Source organism: Phycodurus eques, chromosome 8 (genome assembly GCF_024500275.1).
Source record: "Phycodurus eques isolate BA_2022a chromosome 8, UOR_Pequ_1.1, whole genome shotgun sequence".
In the NCBI taxonomy this organism is placed as follows: Eukaryota; Metazoa; Chordata; class Actinopteri; order Syngnathiformes; family Syngnathidae; genus Phycodurus; species Phycodurus eques.
Window position 1 is genome coordinate 22,204,089 of NC_084532.1, and position 14,010 is coordinate 22,218,098.

At 41.2% G+C, this 14,010-nt stretch overlaps 1 protein-coding gene across 3 annotated transcripts in view; it reads right to left on the reverse strand.

The window, feature by feature from the left end:
* ncanb (neurocan b) overlaps positions 1-14,010 on the reverse strand; it is a 149,287-nt gene that overhangs the window by 107,540 nt on the left and 27,737 nt on the right. For 2 of the 3 annotated variants that reach the window (XM_061684628.1, XM_061684630.1), the window contains exon 1: positions 12,583-12,649. The exons of the other annotated variant lie outside the window; for it this stretch is intronic. The gene's annotated coding sequence lies outside the window, so the exon portion shown is untranslated. Of the gene's footprint in view, positions 1-12,582; positions 12,650-14,010 lie in introns of those variants that run through there. 3 annotated transcript variants of the gene reach the window in all.

The following is a 14,010-nucleotide window of genomic DNA, read 5'->3' on the forward strand; positions in this document are numbered from 1 at the left end:
ACTTTAAATCCACCTTCAGCGGCACTTCCACTACCTCAGCATTATAACTGCGTGTAAATCTTTAAATCTATATCTTCTAAAGCAGTGGACTAAAAGGTAGGTGGTTAGGAGATCTCCACTACTCTAATAAACCACCAGGGAGCTTTTAAAAATCAGAGGGAAGTGCAATACAGCGTGAAGCAACCCTTTCCCCACGTCCACTGGGAGCACTTGAAGTGCACATGGCTTGACTGCTAACATCGAGTAACTAGACTGTACATCAAGAGTTCGGTCGTATTTGTTGTTGTTTTTTACTGAGAACTTTGTGAGCGTTGTAGGTTTTCACCTTGTGAAGTACGGTACTTGCCTTAGTTTACAGATAGCTCGAACATATTAAATGCGACAGGCGTGCTGGCGTAGCGCAGCAATGAGTCAACCCACTCAAGGCTATGTAAACATGTCTATGAAAACACATTCACAATCACAGTTTTTAATGGTACCGGTATAGTTGTCTATCATTTTGTCTTTTCAAATAAATGGATAACATTTATAATATAAAGTTTAGTTAATTGTTTGACCAGCTATCAGTGAGCTAAACTGTGACGCTATCCTAGCTAGTCGTTTACCTACAACTGACAGATGTGACAGACATCATACATGTGTCTCTTATCGTTGAACTGCAAACCTTGAATGTTGCTATTGATTATTTTTTTCCCCGATTACATCAAAAACATAATCCTTGAATCCAAATGTAATCATCTTTGGAGCTCCCTCTGTGAGTCATGAGGTGCCTCACGAGGTGGCCTCTGCACTCCGCATCATAGCATACTGGTGGTCAGAGTTGCCAGGTTTCCAGTGCTCACAGCACTTTTCTTTGGAAAAAAAACCCCCAAAAGCCACCTATATTGAAAATGCAGATTTTCAAATGTGAAAGGTATGAGTCGATTCTTTCTTAAATTTTAGCCAAGCAAGTTGCAAGTTCTAAAATTGGTGACTTGAGTCAGACTCGAGTCCAGTCATGTGACTTGAGTACCACTGCTTTTTGTGACTTTTTGTTATGTACCTTAGCTCAATGAAGATTGATCAAGACTGCATTGCCACTGTGCTGTCCGTGGCAAATGACAACAACAGCAATTTTAGTAAACAAAAAAGTAGCACCCAAAAAAAATAAACAAATGTACAAGAATGAATCCTTGACCTCCTTGGGGGAGGTATATACAAAGCACACACGTCTTCTAGCACTTTAGCTTTAACCCTAACTAGCTCCGACATGGTTTCCGCCGAGCGTGTAGCATTGACGCGAGCCGAGGAAAAACAAGAAGTAGCTCATCTTTTCTCTCCGCTCTGTCAAAATGATGAAGGTCACGCTAAGACGGGGCCCAATTACGACAGGGCCTCAAATGTTCTGCCTGCAGCCTTGTCTTTCCCCTTGTTGCATGTGTGTTTGTGTATGTGAGGTGTGAAGGATCGTTTTTGTGTGCTTTGTATGCGACAGTGTCAAGAAAGCGAGCACATGGGGTGGGCGACAGACATCCCGGCCCTACAATGACAGCGACGTTCATCACTAAAATGCAGACCTCATTTCATTGAGCTGATGGGACGTTATTGTAGACGCCACATAAGGAGAGTGACATGCGTACAGGGACTCGGATCATTCCATCACACTCAGCCATCCCAAAGCAATGTGAGCCTACAGTCGGGCACTTTAGGGATGGATGAGGTGTGCGGACAGTTATGCTTCAAGCAAATCTCTACTGTTCAGGGTAGAAGGTTCTACCTGCGTGTATAAATTAGGGCGAATACAGTAATCCCCTGCATGTTCATGGTGTGCGATTCCCAAATTCACATACTCATGTTTTTTGTGCTTGTTTGAAAGGCCCTACGATGCCGCTAAAGCCCTTGCCTTAAAAAGAATTGTTGTCAATGAAGTATGTTGAAGTGATGCAGTACACCTCGACTGAGAGACAAGCTTTATATGTCGGGGAACAGATAGCCTTAGCCTGGGTTGTTAGTGGAAGTTAGTCTTGGTTAACTTAGGCAATTCTAAACACTTTTAAGAGGGGAGTCAGTTCCCCACCCCACACTGAGTCTTGTTTGAGGTTTCTACCTTAGAGGGACTTTTTCTTTGTCTCCGTCACCTAGTGTTTGCTCACACCTGCTCCATATGTGAAGTGCCTTGGGATAATTTTCTGTTAACTGGCGCCAAAATAATAAAAATGGATTTTTTTTTTTAATATAACCATAATAAATCTGGGTAACACAACAAGTGATATTTCTAGCTTATTTCATGTAAGAACGAAGAGAGATTGTACAAACCAAACAGAATGCAGTGTACAAGGTCTTATGACAAACAGCAGCCGCTGCCCTGTTTATCGCTGCTCACCACTGTTTTATTGCTGTATTTTCACAACCATAAGGCGCACTTAAAAGTCTTAAATTTTCTCCAAAATGGACGGGGCGCCTTATATTGCTGCGCGCCTTATGTGTGCACCGAGTTCCAAAATGTTGTTGTGTGACTATAATGAGCGCTCCGGTTGACTGACTGGGATCATTTCCTGCCGACACGCTGCTTATATAGAGAAAAGACGGACGTGACTGAGGACAGCATGCGGAGGTTAAAGGGGGAAGGGTAACGCGTGTAGGAGGACGCTAAAGGCACGTCCCCAGTAGGTATATAGTGCCGGTATGTGCATTGTGCAAAACAACATCGGTTTGGCTAAGGACCCCCGAAAATGGCACCTACGAAGAGACACGCTTACGAAGCACAGTTTAAACTGCAAGCTATCAGTTACGCGGAGGAACATGGGAATCGAGCAGCCGCGAGAAAATTCCAGATCAACGAATCCATGGTTCGCAAGTGGAGGAAGCAGGAAAACGCCGGCATCATTGCTGAAAAGCCCCCCGGCAACGAGACTGACTCCGACAATGACGTGAGGGAACCCGGCATGTTTGATGGAGAACTTGCCCGGCTGTTCATTTCGGATACAGAAGATGAGGACTTTGATAGATTTGTGGATGAGGATTGATCAAAAAAATAACATGAGTACATTGTTAAATACTTCAATAAAGTACAACCGAACTCAGTTTTGCTCCCGCTGCCTTTTTAAAAACATACGCTAGCATGCATGCTAGCGTATGTTTTAGCGTGCATGCATGCTAGCGTATGTTTTAAGCTAGTGTATGTTTTACCATGCCTGGGCCCAATAATACGGTGCGGCTCATGTATATGTTAAATACAGAGATGGACCCCGTAACTGAGACTGCGCCTTTTAGTACGGTGCGCCTTATGGTCGCGAAAATACGGTATTTATTTTTTGAGCGAGGTGTTTATTTTACCAATCAAGTGCGAAATTACATTACAAAGTAAATCTTCTGAGAGCTGACCATTTTCGCATTTGCATCAGTGCGTCAGCTGTTATGTGCTTTGATGTGTCCGCTGCGTGCGCCACATGAAGGATCTGCACACTCATTCACAAATGTAATTGGGTGGCTTGGTGATGAATTGCTGCCTCCACGAGGGTAAAGATCAATGCTTTTAATGTCTTTGTTTGCACTCACTTTTCAGGCTTGCAAAATGCCATCCCACAGCTCCACCCCGAGGCACCATGGTAACAAAAGCTCTACTCTCCATTGCTCCAGCTGTCGAGTGGGGGCCTCAAGCAATGGTCCATTTGCATTAGACAGGTTGTCCCCTAAAAATCAGCTCATTTAAGCCTGATTTAAGACTGTAATTCGTCATTCTTGGACTATTTTGACAAAAGCAGGTCATGTCATTAAGACGCGTAGGAACTGTTTCACATTGTTAAATCCTAATACTGAGTGTCTGCTATGAAATACAATGTTCATTTACAAGGTTGTCGGCTTATTAAAACAAAGAAAAATGAACATCAGTTTTCTATAGCCAGCGTTGTTGGGAGTCTTCGCCGATCATCCAACTGCACATACGTGGATTTAGGATAGTATCAATATTTGATGTTGGTGCATCGATACTGTACCATGGGTGTACAATTCTGGGAATTGCCTACGTTAGAAATGTTCCATGGGAATTTATGTGAAAAACGAGGAATTTACAAAATTGAAGGTAAGTTCCTAATAAGGAATTTAAATATGGTAACGATGATCCACTGTATGGTGATATTTTGCAAGAGTTCCTTTTTCTCCAGTTTACATCAGAATCAGAATCTTCTTTATTTGCCAAGTATGTCCAAAAAACACACAAGGAATTTGTCTCCGGTAGTTGGAGCCGCTCTAGTACGACAACAGACAGTCAATTGACAGAGAACACTTTGAGACATAAAGACATTGACAAAAAACAGTCACATACCAAAGTTGCAACAGTTTTGTGAGGCAAATATCACTGAAGAGTCCCAAGAGCTTGTTGAGGGCTCCAAAAACCCTAATTGAGATTAATTATCAGGATTTTAATTACAGCTGAACACAAGGAGGACATCCATGTAGTTCCAAAAAAAAAAAAAAAAAAAAAAAAAAAAAAAGCCCCAGTAGGACGTTAGGAGATGTTTTTGAGGAATTATTTTTTGCATCTTCTGAATTATTTTTTTCCCCACTGTGTCAGTTAATTACAGAAGTGGTAAACCGTCCCTGCAGTTCATTTTGAAATTGAGTAGAGCATAAGTCTAATCGCGATTAGAGGGGAATTTTCCACCAAACCGTCATTGTTCATGTTTACTATTCAGAATCTTGGAGCATAGCAGGTGACCTTCATGTTAAGCAGAGCCACTGGCGGTGGGGGTGTTTCCTCATTTGGAAAGCAAAGCAATTCCACGTCTTACCTGGCATTGACAAAATTCTTAAAGGCCATTTCAATGGAAATCAGTCTTTTAAAGTGCAATCTTCTTGTGAATGGCATGGAAGGCAAAGCAAACTATGTTGGAATAACTGGACCCTAAACAAAGTAACACCAAGTTCCTTGAGCAAAAAAAAATAAAAAAATAAAAAAATATTTAAAAAATTAAAAATTTGAAGACTTTGCACTTTGGTACTACTTGGCTGAAGACTTGGCAGTGCGGGTGGCTCTATTGCCAGGACATTTGATTGGCCCCTGCCTTACAAATCTCCATCTTGAAACCCATTTTGCATATTGGATGAAGGCCTATACCAACAAGTAACCTAAGTCACTGGTAAAACATATTTTACTGCAGTTTATTGTAAAAGAGGCATGAAAGATGAATGGATAAAATACTCTGCGCTCAGAAACTATTGGGTATGAGGCCAATTGCCAGTATAGTGACAATGGAGAGTGCTGTTACTCTATCATTTCTATGTTTGTCTCTGAAGACATTTTCAACTTCCGGTTTTGATTCCAGTTGCTTTTTTTTTTTTTTTTTGCTTTTTCTTTGGCTTTTTGTTGTTTTTGTTTTCAATCTACTCATACTCCAAACAAAGGAGCAGCCTCAGCAAATTAAAGAGATGTGACCCGGAACCACAACTGCCATCACAAGTTATCAAGGTAGAATGCGTCATCTTTATGATGTTTTAAAGTTGATAACTTCTTTTTGCACTGGCACAACGTACCTCGTAATTACAGCCTAAATAAGAATTCAATGTGTCCTAACTCATCTTCTTTGTTCGGAATGTTAAGATGTTACATTAAAAATTGCCCATGCATTTATTAAACCTGTTCTACAGTTTGGCAACACTTCGGAATGATTATTTCTTTCCATTATTTCCAATACTAAAAAAGGACTACGTGCAGCCTTGGACATTCCACTCCATTCATATGAGATGCCATTAAGCGAACCCACTAACCTTAACTCTTTCGCATCTCAAAGTTTTTCAATGCAATGATTTTGTTTATTATTTATTTATTGATTTATTTTGCATGGCATGACTATGGTGCATGTTTATGGAATGCCTTGCTGCTTTTCATCATCCATTCTACAAACACAGTGGCTAAAGGGCATTGTTGTCATTGAAAATTCAACTTCAAAGTCTGCGTAATGTCTATAAAAAGCTAGCAGAGGCTACCTTAAGGTGGCTGCCATGAGCTACGAGACATCAAGATTTATGGCCTATCCAAAGCTGCATGAATGTCGTGCCATGTATTGAATGTGTCTGATTTAGTGCGTCAGCACTTTGCTTCTGACTTTGACATGTTAATTGACTTAATGGTTGAATTCCTTCAGCCGCCTCTCTGTGCCAGTGAAGGAGACGCAAACACAAAGACATTTAAAAAAATAATAATAATAATAAAAACAATTTAATTCGTATTCTTTAAGGTTGATGTATGCCGTTACTGCTAATGAAAGGCCCGTATTAACAGCTTTAGATTTACCTTATACAACCTCTGATCCTAAGCGGAAATACTGCTTTCATTCAGAAAGTCAGAAAGTCAAATAGAGCAGAAATTAATTAGAAATAAAGAAAGCAAATTCAAAGCAATGTGAAGTTCAGCGTGACCAGGATGAAGAGATTTCATTACAAATTTTATGATAACCTTCCTCATCTCTCTGATAAATGCTTAATACAGCAAGTTCTCGAGCTACGACGTACTCGACCTACGACATTTCGATTTTACGATGCCCGTGCCTCGTCCGCCATTTTGTCCCCAGCACCACAGTGTTTCTGCTTAGCTAGTGCTTGTCTGTGTTTGTGCACTGGGAGTATCTTTGCCTTTTTCGCCCTCCTTTTTTCACACTCTCAGCAGTAATGGTAAGTACAGCATCTTATTTTTTTTATTTTAATCTATTTTAGTTTCTATGTACGAAGTGTTAACCTTTCCTGCTACGGTCACCTGACCATGGTCGGGAGACGCAGGGGAGACACCTTCTCCAGGGCCGAGGTTGTCCTCCTCGGGGTTAACTCCCTTCTCTCGTTGCACAGCTGAGCTGGGTGGCAGCAACAATAAAGGCACGAAGCACCGATTTGCTGCTTTAATGGATTTATTAGCTCCTCTGCACATTCAACGTCAACGGGTCCTCCGCTAATCGCTACTGTTCCCCGGTCGCCGTCACTACGCTTTCCACTGTACACACTCGCACCTGCACGCACTCCTTCCTCCTTCGCAGTCCCGTCTCACTCACAGATCGACGCACACGCCCACACACACTGAGCTTGCTGTCACAATCACTTGGGACAGTACCCGTAACAGACGTATTTCGACTTTAATGGTGAAATCCAATTTACGCGGAAATTCGGGTTACGTCGCCAGCGTAGGAAAGGAACTCGTTCGTAAATCGAGGACTGCCTGTATTGGATACTTTCACACCTACAGTACCTGGCAAATCATTGCCTTTCCCTTGTCCAAATTAGTTTATGGTTTGTAAATAATGTCCATGTGCCTCCCTAGTTCAGTTAGTGTTCACAGAGTAAAATTTTCAAGCATACCAAAATGCAGCACAACAAACCAGGTGTGTTCACGCTCTTATTCGTCAAGAGAATATGAACAGGAAAGTTAGATGAGTGACATGCGAATAAAGCAGCACAAACAAACACAAAATAGAGCAAAACTGGTGTTTGTTGACAACTTGAATCATTATCTGAAGATGCACCAGCAAACAGAAATAGCCAAGTGCCCAACAAAAGCTTAACTTATACATCTAAACGAAACATGACAGCAAATATTGAGCATCTATGCCAGTGCTAACTGCTAACATGCTAAACCAAAGACGTACCTGTTAAGTCAACCAGTCAACTCGCTAATCACTTTACACGCTTCCTGTACTTACGTCATTGTAACGTAACAGCAGGGAGGGAAAATCACAAATTGGGCCGAATTAGGACATTTTCACTGAGGGGTGTACTCACTTTTGTTTACTTTGAGTTATTTTAAGGGGACAGTAAATTTACCAACTGCCTCACTGAGAGCAGATCCTGAATGCAAGCCAACTTTCTTCAACTCAACTGCCGTAAATCCGATATGTTAATCACTGGTTCCAAATCCCTCACCAAACACACCGATAACTTCTGCCTCTCTGTTGACAACACCGTACTGGTTTCCTCCACTCACATCCGCAACCTAGGAGTAGTCTTCGACACCAACCTCACCTTTTAGACCCTCATCAACATCACAGAAACTGCTTTCTTCCACCTCAAGAATATTTTCAGTCTCCGCCCATCACTTTCCTTCACCCCGGCTGAAAGTCTGATCGATACTTTCATCACAGACTTCAAGACTTCAACTACTGCAACAGCATCCTCTTCGATTTATCCACCATACTTCTCAATCAACTTTAGTGCGCACTTGCTCACTCACAACCACTCCGGAGACCACATCACCGCAGTCCTTCAGAAACTCCACTGGCTCCCCATGCCACAACGCATCCAGTCCAGTTATTCTACTCACAAAGCCCTCCATAAACCCCTCCTACCTTTCCGACCTCCTCCACCACCACACCCACTCCCGTAGCCTCTGGTCCTCCAACAATAGCATTCTTTCTCCACCTCACCGGACCAAGCATCGAACCTGGGAGGACAGAGCTTTCACAATCTCTGGAATCTGCTCCCAAAAACCCCTACGCAACTGTTCGGATCGTTCCACCTTCAAATCCCAACCAAATCTTTGTTTTATTTTATTCTAATTCTGTTTTTATCCTAGCATTTTTTATTTTATTTGTAAAGCATCTTTGAATACCCTTTAAAAGCGTTCTATAAAATAAATGCATTATTATTATTAAGTAATTATTCCTCATTTTATCACTTTTTAGGAATAGTTTTTGCTGTTTAGAATGCATTAAAAACACTCAAAGGGACCTTTTCTTGATGATTACCTTTCGCGGGAGACAAAAAAAAGAAATAAAATAAAGTAGGCATAACGGGAAAATAAACAGTTCTCTGTAGTGTTTGCATCTCCTGCGGGGGTTACTTTAAGACATTTTTGGAAGAGGAAGCAAACCAAGAGAGGCGCATCGTGCACCCAACAAAGAAAAAGAGCAGCAGAAGGATGCTGGACAGCTGAATGGGAATACAAACTATGCCAGTAATCCTCCTTCCACCGTCAGCCCCCTTCCAATCACTGCTTGACTTTCATTAATTCAGCCCACAAAACAGTTACCAGATGTCATTATTTATTTAGAGTATTTAATAGGCAAAATGCTTCTTTTGAATAATACATTGGGGTGGCTTTCGGGGAGGTTTGTATGTGGAGGGGGCTCTCTTGATGAATATTCACATCCTGTAAAGGATGCTGGCGATGGTGGTGGGGGATCTTTGGCTCAGCTGCACCACTGATTTGCTCAGCTCTGGTGGCAACGGCGGGATCAATATGGCTCGAGCCATGTGTGTGAGCCATGAGACTAGCCAAAGCTCCTCCGAGCGCGGTTAGGCTCGGCTCCGTCTGCTGGGAAGGGGCTGGACACTGAGCTGTCAATCAATTGAATGGACAGCCAGCACAGGCTTGATGAAGCCAATGAGATGGCTCAGAGGTGATCAGTGGTACATTAGCCACACAGTGATTATGACACCATTTTATCAACGATTGAAATTCAACATGAAAATCTTCAGTTTTCAATTTGGTTGTTTTTTGTTTGTTTGTTTGTTTCTTTAATAATGCAAAGATGTTCCTGTTTCTATGGTAGTCCACCCACTATTTTTTTTTTTTTTTAAATAATACAGAAACAGACTTTATTTGATGATATGTAGAAATTCGAGGGGGATAAAAAATCTCATCAGATTTGAATGCCTTTTTGGAATGTTTCATTGTATATGTTTTTGGGATGTGGGAGGAAACCGGAGTGCCCGGAGAAAACCCACGCAGGCACGGGGGGAACATGCAGGGATTGAACCTCAGAACTGTGAGGCAGATGTGCTAAATAGTCGCCCACTGTGCCGTATTGTAATGCTTTTTGTGATGGTTTTCTTTGAAAGATTTCCACAGCCGGCACAGTGGACGACTGGTTAGCACATCTGCCTCACAGTTCTGGGGACCGGGGTTCAAATCCCGGCCCCGCCTGCGTGGAGTTTGCATCTTTTCTACGCGCACTTTGCTTTCTTCCCACATCCCAAAAACATGCGTGGTAGGTTGATTGATGACTCTAAATTGCCCGTAGGTGTGAATGTGAGTGCAAATGGTTGATTGTTTCTATGTGCCCTGCGATTGGCTGGCGACCGATTAAGGGTGTAACCCGCCTCCCGCCCGAAGATAGCTGCGATAGGCTCCAGCAGCCCGAGAACCTAGTGAGGATAAGCGGTACAGAAAAAAATAAATACAAATATTCGCATATAGTATACTGTGAAAACTTGAAAAACATATTTCAGCAGATAATTAAATCCAATTAATCAATTATTTAATTAATTTAATTAATAATTGATTTTTTTTGTGTGTGAATGAGCATGTTTTCATCCTTTTAAGAATAATGCAGATTGGATCCAGATTGACAATTTAAATAAGATTTCACATCAACTCTATTTGTTTATTTGTGAGATAAGCCTCCTTCTGTATTACCAAGCTTGTTTCGGATCCAAGTCACCGATGTGTAACAATTTTAGCTGCAAACATGATTTTAGAGGTGACAAACTTAAGTCTTGGTTTAGGACTGCAGATCTGCCACTTTTATTGACAAATGTGATTACTTTAACATGAAAACTGCGTTTTGGAGCCTGAAAACGCATATGTTTTCAAATGGATGTGAACGAGTCGTACTTGCAAATTACCATAGTAGTGTTTCAAATGAAGTGGCAACCCCAGCTATATGCCAACTTTCATGCGTTTGTTCAGGTCAGTGTGAACTGATCACTGTGTCGCCTCTCGCGGAAACTTTTTGTTTGCTTGTTGTTGCTCTTGTTCTACTTGATTTTTACGAATCTTGGCCACTTATTACCCACAAAAGGCATTGTAACACCTCAAGACATCCAGCTGGAGGCCACACAAACCACAATTTAAACACCTCCAAGCGGCCTCCTTTGTTTGATTTAAGCGAAGCAAATGCTCAACTGGAGATTACTATATTAACACGTCCCCTTCGCAGAAAAAAAAAAAAGCCCTCTTCGATTTCCGTTCACATGGTTGGCTGTGACTCAAGTGTAAAATTGAATCCCCCTGTCTGTGTCCGGACTGCGCTTAGCTCAGCCAGGCAGAACGTGGCATCATTGAAGAAAAAGCTGACAGCTGCAACCTCATGCGAGGAGTAGATAACAATGCTATAAAGACTCAAGAAGAGGACAGGAAGGGAGGAAGAACAAGTCCTCTAGAGGTGTCACGACTAGACCAAAACCAAGTGATTACTCATCTGAAAAATATAGAAAAGCTGAGTGCAGTATGACACAAAGGAACAGATCTTGTGAAAACAATGACATAAAGAGCAAACCTTGTGATCCGCAACATGAACAAAAGCCGGACACACGCAAACGCAGCACCTTCTACAATATGCATGAGGGCTGAAGAAGCAGGATGCAACGACACCAATGGGTCACTAACACACAAAAGCCCACCCATGGCTGCTCAAGCAGGCACAATTCAAATGAAGTCCTGATCAATGAGACAGCCGATCTGGAGATTTAGGCTTTGGTCATTAATAAGGACACAGGGTAGATACATGCAAACATCACAGCCCAGTAAGAAAGAAGGCATTGGACCCAACAGATCGGTTCAGCCCCGTTTGCTATGTATTGTTTTACCCCAAAAATACAAAACCCCTACTTAAGCCTCTTTCACAGGAATTAGTCTTTAGCCGGAGAGCAACCAAATGTAGTACAGTCCAACACCGTAAAAGTTGTAAACACTGGAGTTTAACCAAGATGTTCTGGAAGAATACGCCTCAAAATTCAAACTTCAGTTACATTTCAAACCAAAACATGTCAGCTTGGTGACAGGGTGGACATTTGTAGCTAATGTTAGCATTTAATCAGCACATGGTCAACATTCGTTTAGCGAGCTGACTGTGTTCTGTTTAACAATTCTTTTCAAATACTTTAAAGGTTTCTCTTTTAAAGGTTTCTCTCTCACTATGACAGAGTGGACATGTTAAGTTTGTCAACATCCAACTACACAAATAACATGATAATAATGAGAAATATTTATTCTTCACCTATCCACTATTTCAGCCCCCATTGAAGAATGACAAATGCAAGAAGTAATGTCACTGAAACCAGAAGAAATTTTCTTCAAGGGGCAGCTACACCATAATGACAGTGTGGACAGCAATTCCGAAATGTTCAATATGATTACGAAAATAGAATACGCAAAATGACGTGTTTTATCAAATAACTTGTGGACAATAAAAACCACGTAAAAAATTGTTTGTATCATTTAACTTCATTAAACACACTGTAGTTAGCAGAGCAGTGTGTGAAGGACATACTGTATATCCAATGGAAAAAGAAATGGTATAAAATGAAGAAAACACTTATGAAACTTATCATTGTACTAGTATGAGTGTAGATGTTTGGCCTTTTAAAATAAGAACCTGGCGTTTTGGAAAAGCTAAAAAAAAAAAATGTAAAAATAAAGTGGCGGAACAATAATAAAGAATAAGTGGTGCAGAATAACAAGTGTCTAAATGCTCCTAGTGCAATTATTTGTTGTACAATACGCTATATTACATAATAATGTGCATCCTCTACTGTATAGAACATATTTTTTTCTACAGCACCAAGTGCATCTAAATGTCAGCATGCTTAAAAATCCCTCAGCATTAGAGGCAAACTCACCTTCCAGCAGAGGTGAGGTCTGGTCTGAAGGAATGCAGCGCGATGCTCGCAGCCTTGCTGGAGCTTTTGGATGCGATGCAAGTGGCAGAGAGCCACAGGGCATCCAAAAAAAAAAAAAAAAAAAAAGTCAGCAAAAACGTGTGGAGGGGAAAAAGAAAATCACGGGGACACTCGGTTTTGGTCTATATCCGTGGAGAGGAGAGGCGTCCGTGCGTGACTCCAGGAGGAGGAAGAGGAGAGTAAGCGGATGGTGATGATGAGGAGCTCCAGAGCGGTGCTCACCTCTCCAGCAGCTGAGCGCTACTGAACAAAAGAGCGAGCTGCAGTACTCTAATGTGCGTTAGCGGCAGCAGGAAAAGGAGTAGGAGGAGGGGGGGAGATGGAGGTGGGGGTGTAGGGTTCTTACCAGAAAAGGGATGAGGGGGTTATCGATCACAAGATTCTGTATGAAATCTTGAATCATACAATTTGTTCATGAAATGTTTTTTAATAATGCAATTGGTCTGCTTGCTGTAATTCATATACAGTAGTGCCTTGACTTACGGCTTTAATTTGTTTGACCACGCTGGTATCTCTAATCATCGTTCCCAATTAAAATGAATGTAAAATGCCATTAATCCATTCCGCCCCCCAAGAAAACATCAACATATATTTTTTTCAGGTCTTTTTAATATGGAAAAAGCACTCAGTGTTGTACTTCATAAAAACATGCAGCAATAACATAATTAAATAGAATGTGAACAATTCAACAGTTTGTGCGTCGTGATTTCATGCTTCAATGCCCATTGAGCTTTTGCTCCTTCTGTTGTGCGCACCTTGCCCACAAACAGGCAATATGATGCAGACACCATAACGAAAAAGACTTTTCACTAACTACACTGTAAGTGACTCGGATGAGATGCATTAATATTAGTCTTTTTATTCCAGATTGCTGCACTGTTCATGTTCCAATATGTGCTTATAACTGCAATAGCAACATCAAGATAATTTCATTAGCCCATCTATGGTATTTTACATTGTGTGTTAGCATTAGGCTAACTGACTTTCCCAAGTTTTCTTTGTTGTATGTTTTAACCATATTATCAGTTGCTTGCTGTGAAGTTAGCTATCACCATTTAGACAAAAACAAAGTTGGTCAAGTGATGGCCCGTGTCTCTAAAAACCAAAAGGTTAGGTCACTCGTAAATCAAGGTACCTCTGTAATCTGATATCTTAACAATATAATTTGGGCTCGCAACACAAAGAAAATAAATAAACAAATCGACCAAGCGACAGCTCATAACTAAAGAAAAAAAACACCCAGAAACATAAAAACTCAGTTGCCGTGGATAGCTCACTTTCTTAGCACCCAACCTGAAAAAAAAAAATCTCTTCAAAACGCAAATATCCACCCAAATCATTAAATATAGCCTTGGTAACTTTGCAGAT